Genomic DNA, 12,176 nt, shown 5'->3' with positions numbered 1-12,176 from the left:
CGCTCGTGGCCGACTGGTCCGAGGACCCGTGGCGCACGATCAAGCTGCTGCCCACGATGGTGCCGCCGCCTACCCAACTGCCTGCGGTGTCTGCCGTGCTGCTGGACGGTTGATGGGGCGACTCGAGCGGGCGGTGGGTCAGCCCAGGCAGCGCGGCGTGGCGGGGTTGCCCTGGTCCGCCGGCAGCCGCCGGCCGTGGGCACGCCTGGCCAGCAGCAGATGCGACGCCTCCGTCTGGTTCGTGCGAGTACTGCCGTTGATGCACTGCGTGGATTGGCTAGCCCGCTGCATAGTCTCAGCTGCCGAACGCACTATAAACCCCTAATGGCAATAGCTTACATTGTCCGAGTCGGCGGAAGCATCTGTGTGAGCAGATGCCTACAAAAAAGCTGCACTTTTGTGCCGACTGGAAGCTTCCACTGACGGAGTGTAGTGCCACGTGAAGTCGTATGATCATGGCCGTCGTGACGTTACACGGTTGTCACGAGCGCCGGCTACGGTCATTTTGTGTCCAAGGTCTGCATAACAATGCACACTATCATTCTCTGATGTCTACTAAACGTTTGTGCCAGGACGATGCGCGAGCAGTACCTTAACCGCGTTTTGGTCACTGGCGCGCACTCCATGACGTTGACCACAACGCGCGAGAGGAGATTCGGTGCTTAGTTGGCATCCGTCTCTGTGTAGAGCAGCGAATTTCGAGCACCTTACAGCATAGTACTGTAGTGGTCGGGTGGACGGTGCCTGGGCCGCGCTCCCTTTTGTCAAAGACTTTCCTGTATATTGCCAGATTTGAGTATCATTGCATTATTTATGTATTGTTCAGCGATAATGTATAAATATATATATATATATATATATATATATATATATATATATATATATGTATCAAATCGATTATAGTGAAAGGCTTACCTCTTACCTATGCGTTCCCCACAAACAGCTGCCCAGTGTTCACAGCTTGCACTCTGACGTCAGAGGTAAGCAGAGGTAAGTGCATCACAAGAGTTCTTACGGCTTGAAGGGTTGTCGCTTGTATATGCTGCAGGCTCTTGCAACGCCACAGGTAGTAAGTCAGGCTGGTACTTTGCCAATGGGGAACGCGGCTGAGGCTTCTATTTACGGCGTGACACGCCAGCGTCTGTACGCCAGCCGTGGTATCTGTTGTGACGCACTTATTTGACGTCATACGGTTGCAACTTGTGGACGCCGTCTGGCGATGGCGAACGCGCCGTGATCTTGCTGACGTCTGAGACAGGACCACACCGGCCAGCACAGCCGGATGCTCCCCTCGGGCATACCCTGCTGCCGTGGCCGCTGCCCGCCGCCATCAGTCCGCCTCAGTCCCGGCTCCGCACACACCATCACAAACACATCCTCATATATTAGAACGAAACAAAACAAGCGCGGCGGTGGGTGCGGCCGCGGCGGCGGCGGCGGCGGCGGACCGCCACCCGGCCCTATCACACAGACGTCACAGCTGGGCGGCGCGCCCGCGGCGGCCCCATCACGAGTTGGACGAGGTGCTGACCAGGCCCGTCGAGTTGCCGCCGCTGGCCGAGAAGCCGGCGGGCGCGGGCGGCGGCGGCGCGGAGGCGGCGCCGGCCGACAGCTGGCGGCCGTAGCGACCGCCCGCCGGCTGCAGGTACGGGTGCTCGGCCAGCGCCATCACGTCGCAGCGGTCCTCCTTGCGGTACTGCAGGCAGCAGCGGATGAACGCCTGCCGAGGGGGCGAGGGTGAGCTGATGATGGGCGCAGGGGACGGGCCGATCATGCAGCCGGCCGGCACCTCCCCGGCGGGGTTCACTCATTGTCAGACTTTTTCGTTTTGTTTCTTTTTCTAAACGGTAAAGCGTGGTGCGGAATGCAACACTCATAGTTCTAAGAGGACACTCGCGTCATCAGAAAACGGTGGGGTCGTCAAACACGAGAATCTGTCCTCCCACTCGATACGCTATAACAATGAATGACACGCATATTCTTCGTCATGACGTCAGCCACGCGTGCTTCTGTGGCAAGTCTTATCACGTTCGTCGATGACAAAATTACGTACCTTGGCATCAGAGTTAACGGTGGGCTTGTTCGGGAAGTGCACATCCTTGGCCTTCAGAATGATGTTCTCCTCCAGTATTGTCGCCTGAGACTGGTTGTGCCCGAACGGCTGCAGGGAACGCATCGTTGTGGCCGGTCAGGGTCGCTGACGAGGCCAGGCAGCCGCCCGACGCTCCCACTCAGCGCTTACAGACATTACCTAGTGCACGGGAACAGCCAACAGCCAGCGCCATCTGTACTAATGAACCAGCGTGCAATAGAAATTCAGCACGCACATTACATCCAGGCGAGTGATGAGATCTGTGTGTCCGGACAAACGGGAAGATAGCCTAGATGGACGAGCACTAGTGAATGACTAGCTCACCTTTCTACCGTACAGGCACTGGTAGAATATGATGCCTACGCTCCATACATCTACCTTGCTCGATATCTTTGGGGGATTCTTTCCCACTACGAAGCATTCAGGAGGCAGATACCTGCGAAAAGAGGCAGACAAGTTGGTGGACAATCTAAAGAATCGAAGAACGGCTGCCAACAGATATGCTCCGCAAATGAGGCGACCGTGCGAGTGGCCACAGATTCAGCCGGCAGCCAAAAATAACTATCTGCAAATCATCGAGCGTGAACGAAACGAACGAAGGGAAAAATGAACGAAGTAAATTTACCCTTGTACGCAGTTTTACCACGCTATAAGCCTCTCCCACAATCTGCGCTTTATGGCTCCAAAGCGCTAAAGCGGGCGTGTGACGTCACCCGTCGGGCGAGCGATGACGTCACGGGCGGCGTACCAGTAGGTGCCGGCGCCCTGCGAGGTCAGGTCCATGCCGTGCTCCGGGTTGTAGTTGTCGTCGTCCATCACCTTGCTGAGCCCGAAGTCTGTGATCTTCACCTCGCCCACCACGTCGCCGTCCACCAGCAGAATGTTGCCTGCGGCGACAGGAAGAGGTCAGGTCAGCCGGCCAGTGTCGGGCCGGGGCCCGTCACATGGAGGGGTGGCAACAACACGGGGCTACGCTGTTTGCAGACGGCGCAGTGCAGGCCACCATCAGTTGACTCATTACAATGCCTGCACATCGGTGCACCGCTCCTGTTAATGTTGACAAACAGTGCGCTAGGTATGCATTTAAAGACCGCAACAGTCATGAAAGCTGGACGCGCAGGCCATTTCATGAAAGAGACTGCAGAACATCCTGCAGGTTTTGCAGCGGTAAAACCATTGAGCTGCGCTGGGCTTTCTTACGTAGCTTTAGGATGGTTAAGTAGCGGTTGATTACGCGCCCGATTTTCTTCATTCGATTCTTTTAATAACTGAGTTTGTTGGAAACTAGCTTTAAATCATATTTTGCCAACAGTTGTGCCTGATCTGGACCAAGAGAAATGTCCCGAAGAAAATGTTCAGATTCGTCGCCAAAATTGAAACTCTGGGACAAAGGGCTTCGCTACGTAACGCTCCTGCTGTATATATATATATATATATATATATATATATATATATATATATATATAGTATAACATATATAGATAAGTATATACACATATAGTTCCAATAAATACGAGATCATTAATTGCATGTTACGCAGAAGGCCCCGTCCTGGCGCCAAACAGCGCTTGGTCATGACAGCGCTGAAAAGCCACCAACAGCCCGACACCCGCGCCATCTATGACAATCTTGTGGGATCAGTACATGCCCGACGACCACGCGTCCGTGCGCGCCGGCTCCGCCCGAGGGCGGCGCAGGCGCGGCCGCCGCGCTCACCGGGCTTCAGGTCGTAGTGGATGACCGGCGGGTGGATGCTGTTGAGGTACTTTGAGCGCCGACACCACCTGCATGATGATGGAGCGCGCCTCCCGCTCGCCGATCACCTTGTGCTGCAATGGCGCCGGTCCGTCAGTGCCCGGCCGCGGCGTCCCCACCAAGGGGGCTGGTGCGTACCGCTCTCGAGACACGGCTGGCTGCGCCGGGTGTCCAGAGGTGGACACTCAGGAGTGCGCCGTGCCGTGAGGTTTGGACGTCGGCAGACGACAGGTAACTCATGCAAGGCGTTCGCGCACAAGTCTGGCCGATCCAAACATGCATTTTTAAACATATTTCACAAACACCGCAGGACCAACGTGTGCTGTTGATTCGCCGACAGGCACGACTGGCTTCACTAGCACACTCTGGCGCCTCCTGTCCGGCCCGCTGACCTGCTTCAGGTAGAAGTCGAGATCGTGGCCTGAACAGTACTCCATGGCCGTGCAGAACGAGTTGGAGTCGATCTCGAAGGCGTCGTACGGCTCCACGATACGCGGGTGCTTCAGCGTCCGGTGGATGTTATACTCGCGCAGCGCGTGCTTGATGTAGTTGGCCTTCTTGTCATCCTTCCAGTCCTTGTTCAGCTGGTGCACCTTGCACGCGACGTAGCGCTGCTTCTTCAGGTCGTACGCCTGGGTGGACGGCGTTGTCGCGAGTGTGACGCACGGAGGTGATATGGCGGCAACTCATACTTAGTACATAACGGGACAAGACGAGGCACGATGCATGGCTGACGAGCGTGTTCATGTCACGAACTTGCATTTCTGGCTGAAATGGGGAAAGCGTTCTTGGTCCAGTCTCGCCGAGGCTGTATGCATCAATGGTCACAAGCATCGGCACGTGGTCAAGGACAAGATAATGCCCACAATCGTGAAATCTGCATTCGAACCGTTATCTACGTCTGGGCACGCTATGAACGCGACTCGCATAGTGTTATATTTCACGGCTATGGTGAAGAGGATATTCCGTTTGTTTCGCTTCCGCATGTCACGTGATCTCGCAATCAACACATTGTCTACATGTACTAGCTCACCGCTAAACAAATCAAAGCTTGCACATTTCAGCAATAAAACGCAGCCTTTGTGTTACAATGGTAGCCGGGTTTTCCCCATTCTTTCCGTCGGGACACAGGATGTTTTTACTCTCTACTGTTTACGCCAGGCTCGTGTGTCATGATGTCACACGTACTTGGCCGTGAACAGACACTACAACCACGGCAGTGTCCTAGCAAACACCCTTAATAAAGACTTCCATGTGCAACTACTATTCAAGCAAATGTGCAGAATGGCAGGTCAGATAACGGGGTCTAATCGACAGAAGAGGAGACCCAGGTCGAATAAACCAATGGGCATCCACTATAAAGAACAAATAACCACTTAATACGTTAATTTTGCATCGCTTTCTCACCTTGCTTTTCCGCAATATTTTGCCACATTACTTTCATAGTTAACAGCACAAGGGGTAAGCTGGGGTGATACAATTGTTCTCTGAAACTCTTCCACAATTTAGGACTACACTGCTGGACAAATACAAACGGGAGTGTAACGAGTGGACACAACCGACAGCAGGTGGGTATGTGCGCAGCCCCCATTGGGAGAGCGTGGAGTGAGCAAAACAGATCTCGCCTGTGAAGGCCTCTTTTGGCAGCCCACATGGAAACATTGGGTCTTAGGCAGGAAAAACCACGCGTCACGAGGCCGCCACAACAAACCACACCGAGACGTCACATCTCACGTGCACCAGCCACGTGCCCCGATCACTCGACTGCACCAGCCACGTGCCCCGATCACTCGACTGCACCAGCTAAGGACATCACTATGCTCACAGGTCAGCAAGAAATGCCACTCGCGAGAGGGCAAGCCCAGCAGCCGTCGAAAAAGCTCGTCAAATGACGTCAGTCAGGATCACTAATCATTAGCCCGGGGGAGATTATAAATTGGGCCCACTGGCTGGCTGAGGAGACGGACATTGCACCACTACCCCTCACTAGCCTAGGAAAAAGACAGCCGAGCCACGCCCACTATCAGCCTGAGGATACCGACAGGAGACCTCCAGCTTCCGTGTCGGGATGCCGGGCGTCACCACCATCCGCACGACCCTGCCCCCGCCGGTGCTGGCGCCGGCGCCGCCGGCGTGCCACTGACCTTGTGGACCTCCGAGAAACCGCCCTTGCCCAACAGCTCGATGAAGAGGTAGTGGTCGTTGAGCACCACGTGCCGGTTGAAGCGCGACTGGTCCTCGTTGCTGACCCTCTTCAGCTGCCGGATGTGCAGGTTGCGTTCTCGCTCCAGCTTCTCCATCTCCAAACTCAGGTCCGTGTCCTCCTTCTTCAGCGCCGCCTGCCGCAGCTGCAGTAGAGAAGGGCGTCAGGACAGTGGACCGCGGGGCAATGGAACGTGCTATTGATGTCGTGCTGCATTAGACGGAAAACGCAGACAGCATGCGCGGTAGGGACACTGTGCCAAGCCATGATGCTTGCATCACGGAAACGAGACCGAGAAGTGATTAAAAAGGGTGGGGATGGAACAAATCTGACCTGATCATGATCTTAACCTCTGATCTTGGGCCCTACTGCATGCTGTTGTCGCTTTACGCTAGTGACAGGCGGTCTGGCCGCAGCCAACACGAGCACGCCTATCTTGATCGCCGCTCTGACGCCACACGACGGGGAGACCGAGGACTAGGCACTCTCTGGGCTGCCGCCAGGGGCGCTGCTACCTTGATGATCTCGTCAGCCTCGTAGTACTCCTGCCAGGAGAGCCGGCCCGGGTCCTCGGGCCGCAGGAACTCTCCGCCGTTCGGCTGCGCCGCCGCCGCCAGCAGGCCGCCGCGCCGGCGCGCCGTGTCCGCCGACGACGGCTTCCGCTTGGCGAGCGACTTGCGCTGCCGGTCCAGCTCCTCCCGGGACGCCGACAACACCTCCATCCTCCTGTAGGCCGGGGCGCGTGGGGTCGCACCGTGCCGCGCCAACCACACGGATGGGGGGGGGGGGAGGGGGGCACAGCACCACCGCGAGGCATCGCACGCACCAGACGGCCCACGGCGTGAACAGCAGAGCCACTCATCACTTCAATCCATGTCTTTACTGCGCGCCAACCCAGGCCGCCAGGCGGGCGGACAGGATCTCACACGTCTACATGTCCACCGGCTGCCGGTCAGTGCCAAGAACAACTGGCCGCCCTCGGCAGCATCGGCCGGCGTAGCTTCGCCAACGGTGGGTGGACATTTGTCAACAGAGCACCGATCCGGTCGCATTAGCGAACCGCTGACGGTAGCACCCCTGCCGCACCGTGCCTGTACCGACGCCTGCTCCGCCGGCACAGCACCGCCCGTCGCGTCGTACGTACTTGGTGAGCTCCTGGAAGGCGTGTCCGTCCGTCCAGCTCTCCTGGAAGCTGGCTCCCACCCGCTGCGTCACAAACTGTCCGAGCCGCAGCCGGTTCTGCATGCACTTTTGTCGACACTCCTTCTTCTCGATATCACTTTTCTCGATCAGCAGTTTTTTCACCACATCGACGCACTTGCCCAGGTTGGCCTTGTGCTGGTCGACCAGCTTCTGCTGGGCGCTCAGCTGCCGCTGCAGTTCCTCCCCGGTCTGCGGCCAGAGAGGGCGGTGAACAGGACGCGCAGGCTCATTAACGCGGCGCATGGCATGGACGCAGCTTTACGGACTCTGCACCCCATACACATGCAGAGATTATCTGACACGAAGCGTGACGAGCTGTCGCGCAGACAGGTCAACAGCGGTTTGTGAGGTACTCTACACCCAGGGTCCGTTCACCACCACCGTTCACCATCGCTGCTACAACCCTTGCTCCACGACTGCCGCCCACGGAGGCCGTGAGGCCGGTCAGCAGTAACGCCACCTGGGCCGGCAGGACATCGGCGGCGGCGGCGGCAGTGCCGCTGCGCCGCGCCCTCCTCAGAGCGGGGCCAGAGACCGACTCGCGGTGGCCGCCGGCGCCGTACCCGACTCAGCTCCTCCAGCTTGTCGCGGCGCGCCTCGTCCCTGGAGGCGGCCCGGCTCTCGATGCGGGCCACGTCGGCGGCCAGGAGCGACGTTTGTACTTGGGCGGCGCAGGCGGCGGCCGACGGCGGGCTGCCCGATGGGGCGGCGGCGGCCGGCCGGGGGAACGGGCCGCCCGGCAGCGCCGGCGGCGGCATCGCCTGCGGCGCCGGGTACTGCGGGACACGACACGGTCAGCCTGGGCAGCAGCGTCGCCTGCAGTGCGGGAGGACAGAGGCGGCGCTCCGTCCGACTGGCCGGAGACTGAGTCATAATCGACTTCCAAAATATCAGTCTTCTGGCAAATTACAAAATAGCATGGGATCTGCCACCCTGCTTCCCAAATCGCATATAAGCAGCGCCCAGCATTAGTGTCGTCAGGATCACAAACCATGGCAAGCACAACCGACTAGCGCACTTTGTCCAGGAGGCATTGACCCGGAAGGGAGATGGATATCACAGCTTAGATGGGAATATACATGTCGGATTCAGAACATGCAGCGCACGTGAGAAGCTGCTCGTAACTGTCGCCAGCCGTCCTCCCAACTCCCTGCACAGCTCGATTCAGAGCAGCTGACCCGACTTGTCGGCTGTGTGCGCGTTCCAGCGCGCCGGCGCAGGGGCGGACCCAGCGCGCGCGCCGTCGGTGCAGGGGCGGACCCAGCGCGCGCCGCCCGCGCAGGGTCTCACCGCAATTGAGCCGTGCGGAGACGGACTCTTGGCGCCCGAGGCTCGTGCGGCACCGCCGCCACCACCGCCACCGCCCTTGAAACAGTCCGGGATCGCGCGGTTGCCTTTGGCCTCGGGCCGCTTGGGGCCGCTGGTCGGGCCGTCGTCGGCCGAGGCGCTCTTGCGCTTCCGCTTCCTCTCAGCTGGCGCTCTGGGCGCGCTCGGCGCCGGCAGCTGCTGCTGCTGCTTCTCCGGCGAGAGCATGTCCTCTTTGTCGCTGGCCGAGCCTGGAATGGACCGGAGGTGGGCGAGAGCGCACCGGCGTCGGCGTGGCGTAACCGGGATAGGGGGAGGGGGGGGGGGGGACACGCAGGCAGGCGGCTGCGCGCCAGCGACTCAGGTGATCAGTCAGACATATTGAGACTGTCCGCGTACGACCTCTACGCCAAATGTAACGGCTGCAAACGCCTTCAAGCGGCTTCGACGACGAAGACAGAGCTGCAACGGCGTCCGCTGAGATTGTTTTGCACGGAGCGGGGAGGGGGGGGGGGGGGGATGAGTCAGCGGGCCCGGCTTACCAGCGCTGGTGTTGGAGCCCTCGCCGCCCTGCACGACGCTGAACGGACCGGTGGAGGACGACTGCACCCCCACCTGTAGCAAAGGTCGGGTCGGTCAGGTCCGGCCGCAACGTCTCCAGCAAGCAGATTTCCGGCTCCGCCTGAGGTCAAACCACACCCTTTGGGGTCAGGATGATTAGAGGTTACGCCACGTGGTGTCACGCTAGGTCAGAGGCCAGGCCGCCCGGCGGTGGCTGCGAGTCTGAGGCCGTCCCGGGACTGGTCGCGAGGACGGGATGATGATGTGGTCGTTGAACCCATTAAACCACGGCCAATTAAACCATCAGTCATCAACTGATGATGTGGGGCTAGATGGCAGGACACGGCGGAACGCAGAGAGATGACATGTCAGGTCAGGTGACACGGGTCACAACAGCAGGACAGGACGGGCCACGCTCAAAGGACATGTAATAACACGGGACACTGGGACCAGTCGGGAGGTCAGGACAGGTCACGGACACCCAGCATGACAGGTCATTGAACGATGGGACGCGGCCCTGAAAGGAGGGCAGGACAGGTCTCGGAGCAGGGACAGCACACACGGACAGATCGGTCCTCGGGCGATAAGCCGTCCGCCCGGCGGGCGTCGGAATGCCACGGCGCTGACGACGGCGCGAGCTAGAGCTGCAGGATGCAGCTCGTCAGGCCCAGCGCCGGCCCGGACCCGCGCCAACGCCGCGGCTAGAGTCGCCGGGAGTCCGCGGTGTCGGGCACGCCTGTAGCCTGGGATCGGTTCGGGCTGGGGCAGCGTGATGTCTGACGTGATAACGGATGCCACGGAGACGAGGGATGCGGAGACGACGGATCAGCCGGGTACGACGGAGACGAGGGCGACAACACACACAGCGGGCCGGCGGATCACGCGGGCGCGGCGGGGCACTCCGGTCCGTGCCATGCGTCATCATCACACGGCGCCGGTCAAAAATACGACCAGCTGAGCCGGATCCGGGTGTCCTCGGTCACGTGGAAAAGGCGTGAACCGTTACGACACACCAACGGCAGCGAGGGGGAGCGTAACCAGAAGGCGTGGTGTCAGGAGGCAAGTCGGGTACTCACGCGGTTGCCGACAAATCGTGCCTCGAGCAGCTCGGCGCGGCGCCGGTCCAGCGGCTGCAGCGAGTCCATGTGGCCCGCGTTTACGCCACCTGCGGCCAGGCGCGGCTGTCAGCGGGCGACACACAGGGCGCATGCGCGGGACAGCCGCCGCCGTCGCCGCGGACAGGTCGGCTGCCGGAACGGCACGGAAGGGCGGGAGAGCACGGGGCTGCGATACGGGACAGGACGGGCATGGCGGACAGGTGGGCAAGGGTGGTCTTGGGGGGAGGGGGAGGTGAGGGGTGCACAGATCGGCCTCAAAAGACGGCGCGCGGTGGTTCGGGGAAGCAGACGGGGCGAGATCGGCCGTTTGCAGGAGCGGTTCACAGGGTGGTCCAGCGTAATACCGAGAAGGTCGGCAGGTGGGCACCGAGACACGGCGCCATGGGGAAGGATGACGCACGGTCCGCACCATTTTGCTCCCTGCCAACAGTCGCAGCCCTCCGGCAGCACTAAGCACACCAGAGGAGGACCACGTCACCAGCGGAGCAGCAGCCGCAACAGAAGCGCCACAACTACACCGGTATCATGCAAATATGCACGACGGCGAGCGCTGCGGTGTTGGCCATGACATGGAGATCGGCTTAGTCACCACTCCAATCTGTCACCAGAGACTCGGGGCCCCTTTCGGGCCTCTTCACCTCCGGGTCCCAACACCACCAGTAGGTCGCGAGGCTTCGAGGCGCTCCGACTTAGCGGGATGAACGATCACTCGGGCTCTCGGACTCGGACGTTTCTGCTGAGGTGTCCAGCGAAAACACGCGCCTGGGTCCCCCAGCTGGATACTGGATCCCACAGTAATCCACGTGAATGCGATCTTGGATCCGTTTGGGCGCTGCAGGTACATACCTGCTGAGCAGCGACTGTCTTTACAAGATAGGGGGGAGGCACACGGGGAGAGAAAAGGAGAGGGTCGGGATCCCCTTAGGGAATGGAAGGTAAAGAAGTCCCAAAGCGCGATAGATCAAGCGCGTGGGGCAGGGAGTGGCTCGCGCCGCCGCGGTACCCGATCACAGACCCGGTCCGGGGCAGGTCGGCCGCGCGTCACACCAGCAGCCGGGACGAGCGAAGTGGAGAGGGGGGGGGGGGGGGAGGGGTGGCGCCGTCAGCGGCCCGCTGACCGGGCCGTCGCGAACGACGGCGGGTGACGATCAATAGCGCCGGCGTCTGGCCGCCCAGCCCGCCCCGCCTCGCCCTCAGCAGATCGCGGCGCATTCCGTGCCTGGGCCGGCCGCGCCGCCGGCGAATATAAAACAGCTGCCGGCCGCCGCCGCCGCCGCCGCCGCGCTCGGCTGGCGGCCGCCAGGCTCAGACGGCGGCGTGTGACGTCACAGCGCCGAGCATTGCGGGTCCTGTCGCTCTCGAGCCAATGAGCGCCGCGCCCCCTCGATGCGCAGTACCGGGACGTCCGGCGGCACGGGCCACACAGCCGCCATTGTGCAGACCAGTCGCGTGATGGAGACGCGGAGCGACGGGATACGGGATTGGGGGTCCGTGACGCATGAAATTCCACACCGAAATCAGTGATGGTATGTATGCTAAGGTTTGGCCTTTCCCACCAGCATGGGTGGACCGGCTTCCTTTAAGCAGACTCCCAATATGCAGCAAGTTCGCACAGCCCTGTTGAACGTCTGATCATGTGTGAAACTTTCCACACTTCTCTGGAGACCAGTGCCTCCCACACTCTGTAGCGTGTCGAAGTTCCGCATGGTCCCACCGCGACCAGAAGGAGTGCTCCAGGTAACGCCACGTGTTCTTCCCCCACGTTTGTAGAAAAGCTCCATCTCCGAGCCCGAAATGACGGGCCCGCAGGTCACCGGTCAGCAGCCAGTACGGCCGGCGCTGGTGATGCGGCAGCGACTCCGCTGGTCGGGCGCGCGCGGAGCCGGTATTTCGGGGGCGGCTGCACCGCCGCCGCCGGCCGGCCACCGCTCAATCAGCC

The 12,176-nt window shown here is 60.4% G+C and overlaps 1 pseudogene; it reads right to left on the bottom strand.

The window, feature by feature from the left end:
• Positions 1-1,507: 1,507 nt before the first annotated feature.
• Positions 1,508-11,943, bottom strand: LOC119098101 (serine/threonine-protein kinase tousled-like 1; annotated as a pseudogene).
• Positions 11,944-12,176: the final 233 nt, after the last annotated feature.

Source organism: Pollicipes pollicipes, unplaced genomic scaffold (genome assembly GCF_011947565.3).
Source record: "Pollicipes pollicipes isolate AB1234 unplaced genomic scaffold, Ppol_2.1 Scaffold_4740;HRSCAF=5597_pilon_pilon_pilon, whole genome shotgun sequence".
NCBI lineage: Eukaryota > Metazoa > Arthropoda > Thecostraca > Pollicipedomorpha > Pollicipedidae > Pollicipes > Pollicipes pollicipes.
Note: the sequence above shows the minus strand (reverse complement) of the source record. Positions and strands in the feature narration are given on the sequence as shown.